The sequence below is a fragment of the Topomyia yanbarensis genome, chromosome 2, assembly GCF_030247195.1.
Source record: "Topomyia yanbarensis strain Yona2022 chromosome 2, ASM3024719v1, whole genome shotgun sequence".
In the NCBI taxonomy this organism is placed as follows: domain Eukaryota; kingdom Metazoa; phylum Arthropoda; class Insecta; order Diptera; family Culicidae; genus Topomyia; species Topomyia yanbarensis.
The window spans coordinates 279,316,946-279,334,861 of record NC_080671.1 but is presented as its reverse complement, the minus strand read 5'-3'; the positions used below and the strand labels follow the sequence as shown (position 1 = coordinate 279,334,861).

The 17,916-nt window shown below is 34.0% G+C and overlaps 1 protein-coding gene across 1 annotated transcript in view; it reads right to left on the bottom strand.

Annotated features, from left to right (window-relative positions):
• Window positions 1–16,116, bottom strand: part of LOC131678591 (retinal homeobox protein Rax-like) — a 125,412-nt gene extending 109,296 nt beyond the window's left edge. Inside the window, exon 1 of the mRNA XM_058958819.1 lies at window positions 16,082–16,116. The gene's annotated coding sequence lies outside the window, so the exon portion shown is untranslated. The remainder of the gene's footprint in view (window positions 1–16,081) is intronic.
• Between the last annotated feature and the right edge of the window lie 1,800 nt (window positions 16,117–17,916).

Sequence of the window (17,916 nt, the reverse complement as noted above, 5' to 3'; positions counted from 1 at the left end):
AGATTTCTAGCACTGATGTTGTCCTATGCTGATTTGAGCGACTCTCTGAGTCCTGCCACTATCCCATGTAGTATGTGTTTTCAAAAACATCGCGAAGCATCATGTTCTAAATGTTCTCAAACGATATAATATCCGAAGAGAGTGATAAGAGTTATAAGAAATGTCTCATCACACTGTTAGGTGGATTAAAAGCGTATTTTCTTGTCAATATTTATATTTGAAGCATATTTTCATATATCGCAAATATTAAAGCGGCCAGGCCTACTGTGCAGAGTTGGGTTTCAAGATGTTTCAAAATTATACGGCAATTAAATTATTCATTTAATGAATAATCAAATTAACGAATTGTTTTGAATCTTGAAGGAGGAAGAAACGAGGACAACCGTACCGACCGTTTCAGTTTAAAGGGGATATAATAAATCGTTGGGAATGACTTGGCTAAGAAGGTTAATGTCACTCCTTTGGTCCTTTGGGATGGGACAGAGGTATTTGAACCATGCCCTGGCTAATAATCCTAGGTTAAAGCGCCTTTACTCGCTCTCATTGTTTTGAATGTAGTGTTACCGAACAAATAACTACTGTGCAGAGTAGTTATTTGTCCGGTAAGTATAACAGTTCTTTTCAGTACTGGTAGAAAATTCACGGTAGTTCAATATGAAAAATTAAATTAAACCGTCCAATGTCGCTAAAGTGACCAGGAACACATCTTACAGTCTTTATCGCAGGCTGATTCGCCAAACAATTGAAATGGATTGGAAATGGAAACATGTCAATTGATGCAACAACAAACTGCACCGTGCTTCCATCAGACTTCTATAAAATGACACACCTGGTATTTTTTATATATTTGAACTACCAATATTTCGTTTACTTTGTTCCGAAGGCCATGGTGGAGTGCACCTGATTCAGCTAGTTATATTTTAAAATTAGGGTAACAATACTTATCTTTTGTCCACCATTGCTAACCAACCTCTAGATGCCGAAAACCAATACGAACCACACCTCTATGCTATCCCACTAGATCCTGTAGGAAAACTGTTGATCTTGATTCTGGTATCGGGATATCCAACTCTTTTATATCGTTGCTCCCACGAACAAATCCATCCTGCCTCATAAAAGGACCGCGGCACGCCGGTCCTGGGAATCCAGCATTTGATGCCCAATCGATTGAAATAGACTCAGTTGAGGGTATCGAAATGAGCATCCATTTTTCAATGAAACCATGTGGTTAGTTAAGCGTTGACAGGAATATCACCCATGTATCACTTTACTCCATAAAACTAATTTCAATTTGCAATAGAAGAAAATATCGGGTGCGAAATTTTTTTTCTCGTCTCCATTGAAGTAAATTCAACTGTTTAATTAAAACTATTTGTACTACAACTTCAACTTTCAAAAATACTCATATTGATTGGGTTATAGCGAATTTCGCTAAACCGGAAGTTGCCATCTTGGATTTCAAAATAGCGTCAATCATGAATTTCTGGCACCTACTCGTTAAGTCCTTTCCGTAAATACCCATATTGTTGAGGTGCGGGTCATAAGGAGTCTTCCAAATTCCTCCCATTCCATCTTTTCGAAAATCTTCTAAGTCTTTTGCATTCAAAAGGACTTACAATATTTTTGAAAAAAAACGCGTTGATTGGAAAATCCGCGTAAAAAACCGCGTTAATTGGAAAATCCGCAAAAATCTTAAAAAAACGCGTAAAAAACTGAGTGTGCTTTCCAGAACTGGTTTTTAGTTTCATTGAATAAAATCAAAATGAAGACTACCTAATGAAGCACCAATGAGTGTTTCGTCGAGTAATACTCATTTATAATATATAATGTGACTTCGACTAGCCTTTCAATTCAATTTTTAAATATTGGAGTAAAGGAATGATAGTTTTTAAACGTTAATAACTGTCATTGTACTAAACGGAATTGCATAATTTTTGCACCAACAAATTTAGCCGGAAAATGTTCGATAAAAATCATCTATAGCTTTCCAAGCAAATTTTCTTTTCTTTTATTTATTTATTTGAAATTTCCTGAACTTGTGCAACCAATTATTCTTTTGTACGTTGCTCAGAGTTTCCAATGTTCCAGATTTATCTAGAATCTTGCAGCTTTTTCCCAACTGAACAAACATTCGTTCAGGTCAGACATTTCGCTAGATTTTTTCCAGAAGTTCTGATTTCTACGTTACACACCAGCGGGGACGCCATAACGCGAGTTTTATCTGGCACAGCCAGAGTTTTTTAAGCGTCCAGCAAAAGTCAAAATTCTATCAGATTTTTAAATTATAGAAGTTCTTGCACACAAATTTTAGAAAATTTGGGTCATATTTTACCATACAAAAATCGATTAATACACGTTCTATGAAGACCAAAATGTATACTAAATTTCGATGACTTGGAGGGCGCTGTCAAATGACAGACTTTGCCAGACATTTTTAATTGAACTGCCTGATTCTCTTTGAAAATAGTGAATAGTGCAAATTTACAAAAAAAAAATCACACAACAATTTGAATGTTTTTAATCAGTTAGTGCCAATACTTGTTTTTAGAATACAGAACATAGCATCTGCCTTGGTCTAGAGGTTTTACGGTGTTTGCTCTGCGACAAAAAGAAATATTATAGCAAGTCTACATGACAATTTACACTTAGATTAGAATCTGATATTGGATTTGTTAAAATAAATTAGTTTGCAAACTGCGCCCCAAAAAAAGGGACAGTTGTGAACAAAACACGACCACAATAACATAAAAAATGTAGTGATTCACGAGCCAAATAATGATAACCAATCAAGACTATATGTATGCATACTCTTCAGTCCTTATATTATTCCCGAATTACTTTGACATGAAGAGTAGAGCTCGCATATTTTATTATTTTAAATAAGCAATTCTTCAGTTAGTGTGCTACCATCGACCTAGAACACTTTCAGCTAAAATATACCACGGATGTATTTTTTTAATCAATAAATGAATAAATTGTATAAATAAATAAATAAATATAACTTATGTGTGCGCAATAAGGTGCGGAAAACTCACTCACCGCCATGAGCGTACATGAATTTGTTTCCTTATACATCGTCGGGGATTTACGCTCTCGTTAAAAAGATACAGACCCACACAACTCGTTCCGCATCACACCGTATGCGATTACGAAGAGAGAGAGAATCGGAAATCGCAAAATTTTTTAACGCGTTCCGCATTGCCGATGCAGTGAGGTAATGAGTGCCATCGAACATATTCGGCAGCGAACATGTTCATTCGGAAAAATGATCCAAATCTTCATGAGCAATCCTGAAACTAAACGATTGAAATATATGGCTGGCCTAAAAATATCGGTAGGAGTCAGTGTCCGCCTGGACACCGCACGGTGTGGCAATTTCTGCTGTGTAGGTTCAACTCACAGTCATTTCCTTGCTGCGTGTTAATTTTATCATGCGCTATACATGTTATCGCTCGAGTTGAACTCTACCATTGTATGTACAAATGCCGTACTTGCGATGTAGACAAGATGTGTGGTATGGTAATATACATTGGTTTAGATTTGTTTGGATTTAGTTTAATTTTCAATGTTCAGGCGCGTTCGGCTCCTTCCATGCGCTACATTCGAGAGGAAACTTAGATTTGTCTTCTTTTCTATGCCAATAAATAATCTCGAAAGTTGTGCGTTTTATAGCGTATCATTGCGCGAATATAGCTCACTACTTCCGGTGATATGCATTTTCATAGAATTGACAAAATATCGATTGTCGCTGATCAATTTTCTTGTTTTTAACTGTAATGATAATATATTTTGCTTCAATCATATGATTATCCACGTTTAGGTGGTTTTGGCTTGAGACGAAGCTGACCCAGGTTATAACTCAAATTGATGTCAAAATAAATTAAGTGATAACAGTTTCGGTTGAAACCTGACTCAGTTTCGAGATCAAACAAAAACACATTCGTGCTAGGGCATACGAGTCCGGCGCAAAAAATTCATACCTTTTTGTATGCATGAAATTAGGTGTGAATAAACAGATAGAAAGGGAATCATATGTATCAACTAATAACAATATAATAAAATATAACAGATAAATCGAAATTTTAAAAACAGTTTACCAAACGAAATTTTCACTGAAATGCTGTTAAGTTTATTAAGTTTCTTGGAACTAATAATTGGAATGTGGATTGCGTGAAATTTAGTAACAAGGATCACCGTTCTGGCGGAGTAACTATTGGTGTTTGTTTCAGGCAACGTTCACAAAAATAGATAAGGCTAGTAACTGAGACTATAACCATTCATGTATGCGCTTACAGTTGTATTATCTATAGCATTGCAGTTATTGATATTAGTCTGAAAGGATTCCGCTGGAGCAGTGCTGCCAGGGACATTTTCAGTTAGCAGTGAAAATGAAATTTGTAGATATTTTCGTTATATTGCATTGTTATTGAAAACTGATAAAAACACATAAATGTAGACTATCTTTGTCTATCTTTCCTGTGCTATGGGCTATTTAGGGTTCGTCGCAGTTGCGGTAATTACCGCAACCGCGCGGTATTTACTGCACCCGCACCGCAAAAACTGCGGTGCGGTGAGACACTTTTTCCCGCGGATGCGGTGCGGGAAATAAGCTTTTACCGCGCGGTATTACCGCAACCGCACTTCAAAATATAATTGATAAAGTCTGCAGTCTGCTTTAAAAAGTGAATTAAAACTATGACTTTTACCATTTGAGAAGGACTCAACTAGATTTATTTTCTGAACGAATGCTTAGCAATGTCATTATTAGAAACATCTCTCTGTCAGAGCGTTCGAGTTTACAAACGAACCTTTTCAAATACATGAAACGCACTGTCAAATCTAATTACAAAATGCATAATTTCTCCTGATTCCTCTTGGCAATCGTAATCGTTTACGATGACATTTTCTCAACTGTGAATTTTGATTAATTTGGAGAACTTATAGATATACTAATGACATTACGACTAAAAAACAATCCAAAGAATGTAATTATAATCATCAAACCAAACGAATTTGGAGGATTTTTTTTGCGTGCGTCCATTGTTCGTCCAACTGGAAGTATTTTCTACCAAATTAACTAATAATATTTTTCAGTTAGGAGTATTTTGTAACTTTTTGAAAGTAAAGCTTTCGAAGTTAGTGTAGGGCATCACGATTTTTTTTTGTGTTTTTCAAAGTCTCCCTCAAGGTCTTCCTTCATATTGTGACAAGTGTCAAAGTTAGCCCAGATGCCAAATTTTGCATAGTTTGGACAGTTTTTGCCTTAATTGAAAATTTATCTCAAAACTTCAGCGTAGAAATAAGGTATTTTTACATAGAATCTGTATACAAAGTTTGAAAGAAATCGGTTAAGTAGTTTTTGATTGGCAGGTAACACCGCAAATCATGTTTTTCCAGAGACGTTCTACAAAAAGCTTCGTCACCAAGTCGTTTGTCGAGTTCTGCATGGAAAAATTACAGCATGTTATTGAAATGATACACTATAATGTACAAAAGTTTTGATCAGTTCGCTTCAAGCAAAGTTTAAAAAAACAATCGAGAAAAAGTGTTTTTTACGCCAAAACCCTTACCCCTCTTAATAAAACTTTCAAAGTTTAATATTTTAATATTTTCATAAATGTTAGATTCTGAGGAGTCAGTCAAAGATAATTTTCGTGTAAATAAGAATAACAATTTGCTATATATGGCTATACAAAACAAATTAATAATTTTTCAGCACAATTTTTAAAATTCATGATTTTTGCCGCGTGGTGCGGTACGGTAAATGCAATGCGGTTGCGGTTGCGGTGCGGACTATCCATTTACCGCCCACATCCGCATCGCGACGAACCCTAGGGCTATTGAACAATTGGGCAGGCCATAGCACTCTGATAGAAGCATCACTCTTGATAATCAGAGGTTTTTAGTGTTTCTTGATCAAAAAAAAAGTTTAGCATGAAAGGTTTCGAGTGATCGGTGTGAATGAATTTGTTTATAGACATCATTCAAAAACCGGGGATGGAAAACGTGTGCAACTTTCGTAGCCATAATAAACGTTGGTAACGCCATAATAAACTCCGACAAAAACGACAAGACTAGATTTTCCCTTAAAAAAGGCCACCAAAAACGGCCGAAACGTCGGGCAATCTAAAATCAAATCGTTTGCCTAGAGTATTAAGACTGAGAAAGCCGTTAAATACCTGCATATATTTTTCCAATCATAATAACTGGCCAACAACATTTCGATCCGCCTCAAATTGTATTTTCATATCGATTGGAACTTCTGAATCGGACAAGATCAGTTGAGTTTGAATCTAATATTAATAAAAGACCCCATGTTATATATACTTTCAGAGAAAATTGGTTAAATCTCACGGTATAAAGATACTTTCCTAAGATTCAAATTTGAAAAATGTTACATGGTTAATTTTACGAAGATGCGAATTTTAATCCAGGTCGCAATTCTATGATTGTGAGTATTGTGCGAATTATATTAGAATTTAAACTAAACCGTTCTCATTAAGGTCAGACCCAAAAGAATGTGAAAAGCCTTCAGACAGCACAGAAAAGCTGTTAGGAAAACTTGGAGTCTCAAACCGAATTACCTTTGAGTTTATGTTTTTGTGTGGTGTCAGATGGAAGAAGTGATGACAATCCTGTAAAAGCTTAGCTATCTGCTGAGAATGGTATTCATTGCGATAACTGGGGCACTTACGACACATAAATGCGTAGATCTGAAGAACTTATAAATACTATCAATTTGGACAGTCTTCGGCTATCTTTTCCAAGCACCTCGATTTTTGCAAAGATTCTAGGAGAATTCTATTGTGCTTCGGAAAGTAAACATTAAGTAGTAGCTTATTACTGAAAGAGAAGCACATACCGCAGAGAACAGACGTCCATCTTTAGCGTTCAACTTGTGTAAAAATCACTAACGTTGTCGAAGCTAATTGGGATATCTCCACCCGGTGCGTTACTGTCGTCATGTTTTTAGTGACCAAGTTCGATAGATTGAAAATCGAATTGTAATGCCTGAAGATATTTAGGTTTGAAGAAAACCAACTGTCCAAACAAAAGGTTTTTTTGAAAATTTTCTCCAGAAATAGTCTTGTTATCCAGTGTAGCGCATTCCTCTGTATTTGACTCCTAAAGTGCACAGACTCTGGGTCTTACTATAAAAATTGATTCCGTCAGACACTAGTTACACTGTTACCAGTTATATTATACATAAATAATACATTTCTATGCATTGTAATCAATAAATATAACACGTATAGCATAAAATATAGTTAACCCTTAAATGCATAACGCTGTTTAAAACAATATTACGCAAAACATCTCAAAATTATCACAGTAATGTATTGAAATTATGAAACAATTTTCACAAAAGTTTAAAAATAAATTATTTGCGCCTTTGAGGGTAATATGACTCCTATGTTTGGAAATAAAGTAAAATGTGATATCAATTGATGCAAAAAAATATCTATTGCGCATTTTTAAAAGACCTATTATGTACAACAATAATGTTGCCAAAAACGGAACCCATTTGTTGCCAAAATCTGAGTGTACCGAAAAGGGAGCATGTAAAAATCGGAACGTGCCAAAAACGGAATCTTACTGTACTATCATTGAACAGCTTCCAAGAAACATAAAAAACACATATCGTCAATACTTCCTCCATTCCATTACACGTTGAAAAACCTTGTCAATACGCTCCAGTATTGACAAAACAACTGAACGTGTAAGGACCGCTAATATAGAGCACAAACAAGATCAAACATTCTTTACTAGTATATATGATGATTGATAGCAGGAAAAACAAAAAGCACCACAAAAATCATAAGCAATCAAAACATCAGGAAAACAATATTTACAACAGATGGATAAATCGTCGTACCCGGAACATCACGTTCCAAATCCATTCTTGACCGCTCATCATTCCGAATTAGATCCACATGGCATCACTGTGAACAGCCTAGTGAAAGAAACCGATTCCACGCACCCCGGCTTGGCCACAAAGTCAACTTACTGTACTATCATACTACAAATCATGCAAAACATCAAACTGTCTTGAAAACAAAAACTCCAAAATTTGTTAATGATTAGCGGCTCTTAAGCCTTCAATAATCCAATAATCCAATCTCGCATGCGGTGGGAATTGAATCGATTTTCGATATAGGCGAGCATAGATCGCGATCCAAATTTGTGAGGAAGAATCGCATTGGCGAGCGGATCCGATCATCATTGTTCGGATACAATTCCGAACATGTATCGGAAAGAACCTAAATTGCAGCGATCCAAGGTGAGCGTAAGAGTGAAAAAATACGAACATGTGAGATACCATATTCACTTGGCTTTGGCCGATCGGGCGCTCAACAGATGCACACTCATAAACAAGAAAAACAGAATAAAGCATCGGAGGTAGGTGAGTGCGCATGAGCCTTGAGTGAGCGTAAAACGATGCGATTCTTCCTATCCACTGCAAAATTTTTACACTGCGCATACATATTTTATACAGTTGACACATAGAAGGTGTGTATGCGCGTAATAACATTAGCATTTCTTCTTCATATGGATTTTAAGTGGTTTGAAGCAAATAGAATTAACGTTTGTATTTTTTTCAGTGTAGGTCTGGTAGAACAGAAATATTTGAAAAAGGTATATTCTAGAAAGTTGATTTTGTATTGAATTTCTATTAAACTTTAAAATTAAACGTTAAAATGCTGGAGCTGGATGCATGAAAAAATACTTACGTCAAGTCACGGATCAATAAACAAACTCGGTTGAAAGTTGTGATAGTTATGTAAAAGTTTATCAATTACAGAAAATCTCGCTAATATCGTTAAACCAGTTTTGAGAATGCTTTCATACTTATGATCCATATTTTGAGTCATAATTCCTTTTCAGTTAAATCAAGCTGGGATTTATCCTTAAGTGGGAATTCGATATTAACGTGAAAGTCAGGTAAAATGATTCTTTCGTTCTCGGAGATTAACTCAAAAATAAAAGCGTTTTTCGAAAATCCAAGAATACTTATCTCTTCGTAATTAAATTTTCTACAACTAAGTATGCTTGGATTTTTGAAATTTTCCTTTCTGAAGCCTGGAATGTCTTTTGAAGCAAGAAAATGGCTATAATTCCGCTCTGACAACATGAATCGAAAATTGAAAAACACTGTTCGATGCGGAATTTCATGGGTAATTCAAATGTATAATAATATATACAACAATTATTTCGAAAATAGCATAAATTTTCATTTTCCGCCTCATAGTTTTGGATAGTTTTTCCCGTTTTCATTGATTCTTTTTACGCAGCGCATCGCTTTGTTTCGCAATGAGTTGGTGTGCGAGATGCAGGGGTGTTCGATGGCATAATATTGAAAGAAAAAAATGCATGCAAACAATCCAAACAAAACGATGCAACTTGACAAGTACAGAAAATAATAACTATTTTGGACTTGCATGTTACTATATTTCAGAATAGTGTTGAAGTACAGTATAGTGTACACTTTATTTACTAAATCGTTTGTTTCACTTTCAATGCCGGTTAGGTTGATAGCTATGAGTATACATATTGTGCGCGTTTCTGATATTTGCCCGCTGATCAAATATTTGTGCTCATTTCGTTTTTGTTGCTTATTGTTGAAGAGTAGGTAAATTAAATATGATTTAGATAATACTCTTCTGCAAAGTTCTATTAGCTATAATAAATTGGAGCGGCGATACCAGAAGTCATAGACAATTCGTTCACAAGCAGCCAATTGTAAAGTCAAAAACAAATCAAAGTCACTTTCGACAAACTTTGTAGTTCACAGAAAACATACTTTGTAATGTTACATTGATTATCATGCAAATAGATTTAAAAACAAATCATTTCGCAAACACGCGTGTTTTATTTAACGGATTTTTCTATGATTTTTCACGTCAATTGAAAATTACTCTTTCATTATTTGAAAAACTAATGCATTTCTGCTTTTATATTCGGATGTGGTTGAAAAATACATGACGTGTAATATCATATGAATAAAGAGGTAAAATTATGTGCCTTTTGATGCTCTAATTATGTGCGTTGATACGAATTTTATTTTCAATTAAATTTTCGATTCAAACTATGCATGTTTACAACCATGCTTGTTTGCATGTCGTATAAATTTCATCATATCTTGGTTTGTTGATTTCTAGTGCACAACACAATCGCAGGGCTAGTGCTACTGAATCTACTGTTCCAATAAATTTGTTCTATTGATAGGTTCTATACGACTTCTGGCTATATTTGAAGAGTTGTATACAATAAGGTTCAAAGTTATACAAGCTCCTTCAATAATTTTGGGCAAGGTTTTGCCTGAAACGGGCCTGATTCTCGCAGATAAGCTGTGGGCCGTAGAAGAAACGCATTTGACTCGGAATATTGTTCAAAAATCTTCCATCACGGTCGTGAATCATAACTGATTGCATGACTTATTTCTTCCTCATCCTGTTGATCGTCTTGCAAATCTTCCGCGCCACATTCCTGATAGTATCTGCTTGTCGTACCCATATTTTTTACAGCTGTTGTAAGTTTACTATTCCATTTTCTATTATGACTTGTAACCACTAATCACTGACGTGCAAATCATGTTTTCAACGTGTGTAAGAGAAATGATGACCCTTTCCAAATGACAGCAATAAGTAGCAACTTGCCACTAACCCAGTAACCGGTGTTACGATCAGCCGGCAGAATTGCAGCAATCGGTATTTTGAATAGATCGTTAATTTTTACAACACTTGGTCGCTCGAGGTGTTTGTCTGTTCTCTGTAGTAAAACTATTCGAAAATGAGTTACCGGGAATCACGTTTTCGTTATGAGAGAATATTCACTGCAAAATGTGATATTTATCAAATAATTAAAAGTTAATATTATATTTTGTAATTTTTGTTGTCAGATGTCCAAAGATAAAATATAATTTCAAAGCCAAAATGCTTATAACAATAATCTTCCAAAATGTAAAAATGTAGTAATCTTCGAGATAATTTAAATTTTGTTGCAATCAAACTCTCAATCTGACATTTCGGCCTGATCGACCTACTGATCGTTATATCCTAACAGGTAACACGCCACCCTTTGGGAATATATCAAACAATTATTTGCTGACATAGTTTTGGAGTTTATTCTGATAAAATGTTTGAAATATTCTTAATGTTTTAGAAGTAGAACTGGAAAGATATACTCTTTTTTCGGTAACTTATACGGATTTAGTCGGCATGATTTATAATAGACACATGGAGCTTTCTCTAATTGTGTGCTCCAAGTAATGTGAAATTCATTATAAAATGTATCAATTTGCATTAGATTTTATTTTACAGAAGTTGTAGGCAGTATTTACAAGAGTAATAGTGTTTTTTTCTTAATTTCAAACGTGAAATATTCGGAGCGATTGCGTAATTATTTTTATAGGGAAATGGTAAAAGGATATAAAATGAAAATTTGAAAAACGATGGTTAGAGCTTGCTTGGAACAAGCTATTTCGTCAACTTATAAGAAATCCTGCAGTAGCAATGAGTTACATCTAACCCCTCTAAACTGAGCAATAAAAATATGCAGAGTTAGCATTTCTATTCCCGTCTCTTTTATTCTACTGTGATTTTTATGCATTTTCTAGTATATACTTCTAGTAGGCATGCAATGAGTGGATAGACCGAATATGTCCAATGCATGAAATTTACAGCAGTAGAAACGAGAGGCAGTAGTATACTTTTCTATTATACTATCGGTGAATAAATATAGTTCTGCGTATATACTTGGGCGTGTAAAGTATGTGAAGATTCGTTCCACTTCAATACTCCATCACTTCGAGCTGCCTCAAATTATGTGATGATACAACTCACTTTTAAAAAGTTGCGATTCATGTTATATGTGAAGGCAGAGTATGGCATTTTTTTAAATTTTAGAGCATAAGTGAACTGCATTTAGTTTTAAATTTGTTGAAAATACCCAACAAAATCAATACAATAATAGGTAGGTTATATAATTGCTCAAGAAAATCGAATTTTTACCGAGGTCTGGATGGCCGAGTTGCATATTCATTTCGATACAGTCAATCGACTACAGCAAATGTCAGTGTGTGTATGTACTGGGAGACAATAAATAATACCTTTTCTTATAGTAAGGTTTAAAAAGCTTCAAACGCCTTGCCTGTTCAGTATGGGAATCACTTTTGTGTCAAACATTAGGTCGCTTAGATCATCTGTGTACTTGAGCCATTTGACTTCAAAAATCCAATTAGACAGAGACTGGCGGAGAGTTGCCGTGAGTCATTTAGCTCCCGTCGATATCTGCTCCAATAGAGCCCGGCGATTAATACCCCTAAATCCGACTGAGAGTTCCTCGTTGCCGGAATTTTTACCGACACCGAGGTGAGGAATTCCAAGAAGGTCCGTCCGAAAATCTCCAAAATCGTTACCGACCATTTTATATTGAAACTATACAGGTTTCATCGGCATGGAAGACTAAGCATTTTCCACAGTCAATAAGATTATTTTAATTCAACCGCAATTTTTTAAAAGGGCGTAGACGTTTCTATGCGCATTATTTTAATATTTTTTTCGGTTACTCTAATTTATACAGCAAAACTATCTGAGAACAAGTTATAAGGAATGAAGACTTCTTCACGAAAAAAATATAGACTGAAAAAAATATTGTGTCATTTTTTACCAAAACAAAATCTCATATTAAAAATAAAAATTGCAAAAAAACCAATTTTTCTTATTTTTTTTATTTTGTCAATGAAAACCTATAGAGAAAAGAAACATTTTGAATGTGATTGCATGATGGAGAACTTATTGGTAAAAAAGTTCTTCTAACAATAACTTAATACATACTGAGTGACATACAAAACTGGTATCATTTTAAATCAAAATGCATTTAACAAAAATCTAATATGTTTTCGAGATATTTAGAATTTTGCTCCAACAAAAACAATGAATTGGTGTAATTATGCCCTTTTTAAAAGTTATTCGCGTTACTCCATCATAAAATGACAATAATCTAATGTTTCAAAATAAGTTTTTTCAATGTATTTGGATCACGGAGAAGCTTTCAATAAACAAGTTTTCCTAACAACAACTTTTCACATATTTTTATAATTCTTACTATTTGCAGTCAAACATACAATTTTATTTTTTAATATGATTCTAAACGCCATGTGATATATAAATGCTCATAACAAAATTTTTCGAAAATGTAATAGTTCTCGAGATATTTCAAATTTTGTTTTAAAAACCCAATTGTTTTGTTCTATTACGACCTCTTCTTAAGTTATTCGCGTTTCTCCATCAAAAGGAATAGGTTTTTCAAAAAGCCCGCAACTTTTCCTATAACTTTCTCTTTGACATCAAGGCGATATTGTAAACCATTTGAAAGCTACATGAGAAAGTTACAGGAAATTTTATGGGCCTTTTAAAAACCTATTGTTGTTGATGGAGAAACGCGAATAACTTATGAAAAGGTCATAATAAAACAAAATAATGGTGTTATTAAAACAAAATTTGAAATATCTCGAGAACTATAACATTTCAGAAATTTTTTGTTATGAACATTTCGATTTAAAATTGCGTTTAGAATCATATTAAAAAATAAATTTGGGATTTTGATTGCAAACAGTATGGATTACAAAAATATGTGAAAAGTTGTTGTTAGGAAAACTTTTTTATTGAAAGCTTCTCCATGCTCCAAATTCATTGAAAAAGTGTCTTTTACTTCTTTAAAATGATAAATATTAGATTTTTTACATTTTATGATGGGGTAACACGAATAACTTTTAAAAAGGGCATAATTACACGATTTAATTGTTTTCATTAGAACATAGAACAAAATTCCAAATATCTCGAAAACTATCGCATTTAAGAAGATTTTTGTTAAATACATTTTGATTTAAAATGATACTTAGACTTATATTCTGTAATAAAATTACAGTTTTGTATGTGAATTAGTATGAAATTTAAAAACATGTATAAAGTTATTGTTAGAAAAACTTTTTTACCAATAAGCTCTCCATCATGCAATCACATTCAAAATGTTTCTTTTCTCTTTAGGTTTTTGTTGGCAAAATATAGAAATTAGAAAAAATGATTTTTTTCGCAATTTAAATTTTTAATATAAAGTTTTGTTTTTGTAAAAACTGGCACAATATTTTTTTCAGAGAATATTTTTTTCGTGAAGAAATATTCATTCCCTGTTAATCATTCTCAGGAAGTTTTGCTGTATAAAAAAGAGTACTCGACTTAGAGTTTTTGGAAATTAATGCACGTAGAAACGTCTAAGTCCTTTTGAAAAATTGCTCGTGTATCAAATATTGAAAATCATGGAGATTCATAAACTGAACACAACTGCAAAGTTTCGTTCGAATCGACGATGCTCATATTTTGCGGTCGGCCGGTTTCTCGTGGAATCCCTCAGGTGCGGAGGTCGGTTCAACGATTTCGTTTGTAGCGTAGCTTCCGGCTCGTTAACATCTCCACCACGTACCGCCGGCACTTCGACGCGAGCTACAAGATGTAGTCCTGTAATGGATTTAGTCTACTCCACAGGATGCCGGTATGATGAGTTTATTCAAACTGTCAGCTCCGCCCTACTAGTATCTGCGTGACTACGACTTTCTACGTTTGGAGCCGCCATATCGCTTCACGCTACCCCGAATCAGGGGTACTCAGCGACCACATATTCCGGCGTATCTTCAGCACACTTATATACACATATACATACATACAGGGTGTTCATGATTAAGAATCTCTCGATTAAGAATCTCTGATTAACTTTCATATTTGTAGAAAAAAATCGTTCTACGAATACCATCAAATGTCAACCGTTACAGAGTTATTGAACTTTTGACGTAGGACTACGTCTTTGTTTTCGATATGGGGGTGCACGTTGCAAATTCTACAAAAATGGTATGTAACGAAAAGTGGTCCAATTTTAAACGCATATAATTCAGCCATCTCACGATAAATTTTCAATTTTTTTGCGCATATCGCCCCGAAATACTTCTAACAATAGATTCCAATAGATAAACCCAAAGATTTTTGGTATCATGGCATTAAAAATTTAAATAATGAACAACCTAGTCAAAATATCGCGCATTTACACACAGAAGATAGCGCCTCCCTAGTCCAGCGTGACAGATTAGTGTACCTAGCGCGCAACGCTTCTATGAATGACGTCATCATCGACTATTTAAACGGACGGATTTCGCCTTGCCAGCTCAGTTGCCCGTTGAACGACAGATGAAGCAGATCACTGTGCTGTGTGTTTTCACAGCCAGTGTGGCTGAGTTAGAAGTCCGTTACACTGCCTGTGGAGGTACGCTACCCAGTTAATGCGACTGAGCTTGTCCATTCAAACACTATGCTATCTTTTGTGTTGTTCTCGTTTCCAGCACACTTTTATGTATAATTGTATGTATGTATGTAGGTAGCCACCATCCTAGCTTGAGCCTTGCTCTGCATGCGGCTCCACTTTACAGTACTCTCAAATTTCGTTACCATTCTGCGTTCAGCATACCGCTGTATAAAGGGCCAAAAGGGGGGTGGCGGACCCGTAGGCAATTACACCTACTCAGTATCCGCGGGGATCAAAGAGTCTCCTTCCAACAATATGATCCAACAGATTGAATAACGAAATTCGCGATACTTGTCAAGCTTTCCACGGGATGGTTTGTTTGAAGAAGGACGCGTCAAATTGTTTACAACTGTTGGAGAGAACTGTGGCCGTCGCGTGCGACAACCACCTTTCCTCCTTGACTCCGATTGGCTGCCACTTCATTGTCCAGTTGTAACTTCAATGATGTCCTGATGCACCCTCCTCGTCCCGTAAATGATATACATATATATAATACCAATATTATAATATTGTATGGATAAATTAAATAAACAGTTCAATAAATAATAAGTAATCATTAAACAATTAATAATTATATGAATCAATAAATAAATAAGTAAATGAAAAAAAGAAATAATAAAAAAGAAAAAAAATGAATAAATAGTTGAATTAATTATTTAATTATTCAATAATTAATTAAATAATCAACGAATTGTTATAAGGATAATTAACAGAATTCTAGATGTCTTACAGGAATAAGGAATTCGGAATTTAGTTGCTGTTCTGATGTCCTGATGTACCCTCCTCACCCTGCAAACGATACACATATGATGTCAATATTATAATACTGTATGGATTGATTAAATATACTATTATATGATTAAATAGTAGGGTAAGGTGGGGCAAATCCGAACTAATAAATGGTTTTGCTGTAAAATGTTCATTTTACATCGGATCAAGTCGTTTTATATAGCAAATTAAAGGTTAGACTTCTAAGCAACTTTCTATGTATAACTTTTTATTTGCATCCAGGGAAACTTTGGGATTCAAGCGTTTTACGAAAACGTTCATTTTTGCTGTTTTCAAAAATGGTGGGGTAAACTCGCCCGCCTACATTTTTGGTTGATTTAGTACAGATATTATCCAAATTTTATGATTTTTCAATCATAAACCAATGAATGTTATGTTCTTGAATGTTAGCATGAAGAGAATGGAATTCAGTGTCAATTTTTTCATGTCAAAATCATGAGCAGCAGCACGTAAAGATATTCCCATTTGCATCGAAGCAATTACTCGACAAATACTATATTCATCACGTTTTTGTGTCTTTCGTTTATAATTATGAACCACGGTCGGATTTTCCCCACCTTACCCTATAGTAAACTAATAAATAATTAGATAATTAAATAATTATGTGAATAAATAAATAAATACATGAATAATAACGAAAAAAATCCATAGGTGGATTAAAAAGTAAATACATACATAGTTAAATAAATAAATGTCTGAATAAATAAAAAATTAAATGATTACATAAATAAATAATCAACGGATTGTCAAGATATCACAACGGGCATACAGGAATATGGAGTTCGGAGTTTATTTGCTTTTATGATGTCCTCATGTACCCTCCTCATCCTGTAAATGATATTCATATGATATCAATATTCTAATATTACATAGGTGTATTATATCAACTATTAAATAAGTAAATAATATAATAAACTAACAGATCATCAAATAAATAAATAAATATGTGAATAAAAAAATAGATAATTATATGAATAAATAAAAAATACATAGAAAGCTTCAAAAATAAATAAGTGATAAATAGCTAGATAAATAAATGATTCAATAAATGAATAATTAAATAATTAAATACATGAATAATCACCTAATTGTTATATGAATAATTCACAGATTTCAATACGGTCATACTCGAATAGATAATTCACACTTTAGTTACTTTTATGATGTCCTGATGCACCCTCTTCATTATCTTATTGGGTTAAGCCAATAATTAACTAAATAATCGATAAATGAATAATTAACGAAATAAATATATAATTAGTGAAAGAAGAAAAAAAAAATAAATAATTGAATAATTCAATTCTTTAATAATAATCATATAGTATGTTAATAGATATCATTACAAGCATACCGGAAAGGAGATTTCAAAATTTGTTGTAATATGAGTAAAACATTGAAAGGACGCTAATAGCAATTTATGTAATAAAGTCTAGTAATGTTAAGATTCACCTCTTATTTATCGTATTTACATTCTACAATTTCAGTGTATTAATTCCGACTTTGAAATTATTATGGAGTATTTCGAATATAGAATATGTACTATCTTATTCCAGAGCTGCTTCCATCCATCATGCTTGTCATCGTAGCCCAATCACTCCCATGTACCAACCCGATGTCCATGTATTTTTCAGATCTCGTAATTGTGTACCACTCGACCATGATTTATTCTAATGTATTAAAATGATAGTAACGAGAGTAACGTCCTCCCTACCTCCCTCACTTCAATTTTTTTGTGTTAATCTACTACCGAAAATCATGTTTCAAAAAAAAAAATGT